Below are 5,504 nucleotides of genomic sequence, written 5' to 3' on the forward strand. Positions count from 1 at the left end.
TGGAAAGAACCTAGGTGTCCATCAACAGATGAATGGATCAAGAAGAAGTGGTATATATACACAATGGAATACTATGCAGCCATCAAAAGAAATGAAGTTTTGCCCTTTGGGACAACATGGATGGAACTAGATCGTATCATGCTTAGCAAAATAAGTCAAGCAGAGAAAGACAACTATCATATGATCTCCCTTATATGAGGAAGTGTTGATGCAACATGGGGGCTTAAGTGGGTAGGAGAAGAATAAATGAGACAAGATGGGATTGGGAGGGAGACAAACCATAAGTGACTTAATCTCACAAAACAAACTGAGGGTTTCTGGGGGAGGGGGTTTGGGGGAAGGGGGTGGAATTATTCCTCACATCTAGCCAATAGAATAATTTCTCTTTTTGTTGTTCTTTTGTTTAACTAACGTATAATGTATGACTGGTTGCAAAAGTACATGTCTGTGATTCATCAGTCTTATATAATACCCAGTGCTCCTTTCATCACATGCCCTCCTCAATGTCCATCAGCCAATTTCCCTATCCCTTCACCACCTTCCCCTCCAGCAATTCTCAGTTTGTTTCCTCTGGCCAAGAGTCTCTTATGGTTCATCTCTCTCTCTCTGGTTTCATCTTTTTTAAATTTTTATTTCTTCCCCTATGATCCTGTTTTGTTTCTTAAGTTCCACATGTCAGTGAGATCATATAATTGTCTTTCTCTGATAATTTTGCTTAACATAATACCTTCTAATTCCATCTATATTATTACAAATGGCAAGATTTCATTTTCTGATGGCTGAGTAATAGTCCATTGGGTATATATACCACATCTTCTTTATTCACACATCTGTTTTTGGTTTTGCTTTTGATTTTTTTAAATTTATTTATTTTCTGCATAACATTATTCATTATTTTTTCACTACACCCAGTGCTCCATGCAATCCATGCCCTTTATAATACCCACCACCTGGTACCCCAACCTCCCACCCACCCGTCAATTCAAACCCCTCAGATTGTTTTTTAGAGTCCATAGTCTCTCATGGTTCACCTTCCCTTCCAACTTCCCCCAAATTCCTTCTCCTCTCTAACTCCCCATGTCCTCCTATTCATGTATCTGTTGATGGACATCTATCTGGGCTCTTTCCATGGTTTGGCTCTTGTGGACATTGCTGCTATAAACATTCGTGTGCCAGTGCTCTATCAGATAACTACATTTGTATCTTTGGAGTAAATACTCAGTTGTACAATTCCTGGGTGATAGGGTAGCTCTATTTTCAACTTTTTAAGGAACCTCCCTACTATTTTTCTGAATGGCTGCTCCAGCTTGCATTCCCACCAACCATGTAAGAGGGTTCCCTTCCTCCGCATCCACACCAGCACCTGTCGTTCCGGACTTGCTAATTTTAGCCATTCTGACTTCTGTAAGGTGGTATTGCATTGTTGGTTTGATATGTATTTCCCTGATACCGAGTGATGTGGAGCATTTTTTGATGTGTCTGTTGGCCATCTGGATGTCTTCTTTGGAGAAATGTCTGTTCATGTCTTCTGCCAATTTCTTGATTGGATGTTTTGGTTTGGGGGTGTTGAGTTTGATTAACTTCTTTATTAGAGTTTGCATACTAGCCCTTTATCCAATATGTCATTTACAGATATCTTCTCCCATTGTTTTGGTTGTCTTCTGGTTTTTGTCAGCTGTTTCCTTTGCTGTGTAAAAGCCTTTTATCTTGATGAAATCCCAGTAGTTCATTTTTGCCTTTGCTTCCCTCACCTCTGGGTATGTGTAGCAAGAAGTTGCTGCAACTGATGTCGAAGAGGTTGCTGTCTGTGTTCTCCTCTAGGATTTTGATGGATTACTGTCTCACATTTAGCTCTTTCATCCATTTTGTGTTTATCTTTGTGTATTGTGTAACAAAATGGCCCAGTTTCATTCTTCTGCATGTGGCAATCCAGTTCTCCCAACATATTTTGTTGAAGAGACTGTCTTTATTCCATTGGATATTCTTTCCTGCTTTGTTGAAGATAAGTTGACCATAGGGTTAAGGGTCAAATTCTAGATTGTCCATTCTGGTCCATCGATCTATTTATCTGTTTTTGTGCCAGTACCATACTGTTTTGATGATTACAGCTTTGCAATACAGCTTGAAGTCTGGAATTATGATGCCACCAGCTTTGGTTTTCTTTTTCAACATGCCTCTGCCTATTTGGTGTCTTTTCTTATTCCATACAACTTCTAGGATTGTTTGTTCCAGCACTGTGAAAAATACTGATGGTATTTTGATAGGGATTCATTGAATGTATAGATTGCTCTGTGTAGCCTAGACGTTTTCACAGTATTTGTTCTTTTGCTCCATGAGCATGGAATGTTTTCTCATTTCTTTGTGTCTTCCTCAATTACTTTCATGAGTGTTCTGCGGTTTTCTGAGTATAGATCTTTTATGTCTTTGGTTAGGTTTATTCCAAAGTATCTTATGGTTTGGGGTGCAATTGTAAATGGGATTGATTCCTTCATTTCTCTTTCCTCTGCCTCATTGTTAGTGTATAGAAATGCAACTGATTTCTGTGCACTGATTTTATATCCTGATACTTTGTTGAATTCCTAAATGAGTTCTAGCAATTGGGGGATGGAGTCATTTTGGTTTTCCACGTAGAGTATCAGGTCATCTGCAAAGAGTGGGAGTTTGACTTCTTTGCCAATTCAGATGCATTTTATTTCATTTTGTTGTCTTACTGCTGAGGCTAGGACTTCTAATATTGTATTGAACAACAGTGGTGATAATGGACATTCCTGTCGTGTTCCTGACCTTAGGAGTAAAGCTCTCATTTTTTTTCCCCATTAGAATAATGATATTCTCGGTGGGCTTTTCATTTATGGCTTTTATGATATTGACATATGTTCCTGCTATCCCTGTGGGGATATATCTCTGTGGAGATATAACACTGTGAAGAGTTTTAATCAAGAAAGGATGCTGAACTTTGTCAAAATCTTTTTCCAAATCTCTTGAGAGGATCATATTCTTCTTGTCCTTTCTTTTATTTATGTATTGTATTACATTGATTGATTTTTGGTTGTTGAACCACCCTTGCAAACCAAAAATAAATCCCACTTGGTTTTGATGAATAATCCTTTTAATGGATCCTATTGGCAGTATTTTGGTGAGAATTTTTGCATCCATGTTCCTCAGGGATATTGGTCTATAATTCTTTTTAGGTGGGGTCTTTGTCTGGTTTTGGGATCAAAGTAATGCTGGCCTCATAAAGAGTTTGAAAGTTTCCCTTCCATTTCAATTTTTTTTTGAAACAGCTTCAGAAAAATAGGTATTAATTATTCTTTAACTGTTTAGTGAAATTCCCCTTGGAAGCTCTTGTTTTTGGAAGATTTTTGATTACTGCTTGCATTTCCTTGCTGGTTATGGGTCTGTTCAGGTTTTCTCTTTCTTCCTTTTTCAGTTTTTCCAGTTTTTATGTCTTTAGGGATGCATCCATTTCTTCTGGATTGCATAATTTTTTGGCATAGAGTTGCTCATAATGTGTTCTTATAATTGTTTCTGTTTCTTCAGTGTTGGTTGTGATCTGTCCTCTTTTTTTCATGGGTCCTTTCTCTTTTCTTTTTGAGAAGTCTGGACAGAAGTTTATCCATCTTTCTAATTCTTTCAAAGAATCAGCTTCTAGCTTTCTTGATCTGTTCTACTGTTCTTTTGGTTTCCATTTTTTTGATTTCTACTCTGATCTTTATTATTTTTCTTCTGTTTAGTTTAGGCTGTATTTGCTGTTCTTTCTCCACCTCCTTTAGGTGTAAGGTTAAGTTATGTATTTGAGACCTTTCTTGTTTCTTGAGAAAGGTTTGTATTGCTATATACTTCTCCCTTAGGACAGGCTTTGCTGTGTCCCAAAGATTTTGAACACCTATGCTTTCTTTTTATTTGTTTCCATGAATTTTTTTTAATTCTCTAATTTTGTGATTGACCCATTCATTCTTTAGTAAGATGCTCTCTAGCTTCCATGTGTTTGAACTCTTTCCAAATTTCCTCTTATGTTTGAGTTCCAGTTTCAATGCACTGTGGTCCAAAAATATACAAGGAATGATCCCAGTCTTCTGGTATTGATTGGCACCTGCTTTGTGACCCAAGATGTGATCTATTCTGATGAATATTCCATGTGCACTAGAGAAGAATGTGTATTCTGTTGCTTTGAGATGGAATGTTCTGAATGTATCTGTGAAGTCCATCTGGTCCAGTGTATCATTCAAACCCCTTGTTTCCTTGTTGCTCTTCTGGTTAGATTATCTGTCCATTGCATTGAGGAGTGTGTTAAAGTCTCCCACTATTACTATATTGTTATCAGTGTGTTTCTTTGATTTTGTTATTAATTGGCTTATATAATTGGCTCCTCCTATGTTAGGGGCCTAGATATTTATAATCATTAGAACTTTGTATTGGATAGACCCTTTAATTATGATATAGGGCCCTTCCTCATCTCTTATTACAGTCTTTGGTTTAAAATCTAATTTCTCTGATACTAAAGATTGCCATCCCAGCTTTCTTTTGATGTCCATTAGCATAATAAATGGTTTTCCACCCCCTCACATTAAATCTGCAGGAGTCTTTGGGTCTAAAATGAGTCTCTTACAGACAGCATATCAGTGGGTGTTTCTTTTTTATCCAATCTGATACCCTCTGTTTTTGGATTGGGACATTTAGACATGATGTACAGAGTAACTATTAAAATATATGAATTTAGTGACATTGTATTGCCTATAAGATGACAGTTACTGTATATTGTCTCTGTTCCATTCCAGTCTATGTTACTTTTAGACTCTCTCTTTGCTTAGAGGTTCCCTTTCAATATTTCCTCTAGAGCTGGTTTGGTGTTCACAAATTCTTTTAGTTTTTGTTTATCCTGGAAGCTTTTTACCTCTTCTATTTTCAGTGACAGCCTAGCTGGGTATAGTATTCTTGGCTGCATATTTTTCTCATTTAGTACTCTTAATATATCATGCCAGCCCTTTCTGGCCTGCCAGATCTCTGTGGATAGGTCTGCTGCCAATCTAATGTTTCTACTGTTGTATGCTACAGACCTATTGTCCCATGCTGCTTTCAGGATTTTCTCTCTGTCTCTAAGACTTGTAAGTTTTACTATTAAATGATGGGTGTTGACCTGTTTTTATTGATTTTGAGGCGGCTTCTCTGTGCCTCCTGGATTTTGATACCTGTTTCCTCCCCTATATTAGGGAATTTCTCTGCTATAATTTGCTCCAGTATACCTTCTGCTTCTCTCTCTCTCTCTTTTCTCTTTTTGGATCCCAGTTATCTAACATTGTTTTGGTTTCTGTTGTTACTTATCTCTCAAATTCAACCCCCATGAACCAGTAGCTGTTTATCTCTCTTTTTCTCAGCTTCTTTATTCTCCATCATTTGGTCTTCTATATCACTAATTGTCCCTTCTGCCTCATTTATCCTAGTGGTAAGAGCCTCCATTTTTGCTACAACTCATTAATAGCTTGATTTTGACTTGATTAGATTTT

The sequence above is a fragment of the Mustela nigripes genome, chromosome 12 (genome assembly GCF_022355385.1).
Source record: "Mustela nigripes isolate SB6536 chromosome 12, MUSNIG.SB6536, whole genome shotgun sequence".
Classification (NCBI taxonomy): domain Eukaryota; kingdom Metazoa; phylum Chordata; class Mammalia; order Carnivora; family Mustelidae; genus Mustela; species Mustela nigripes.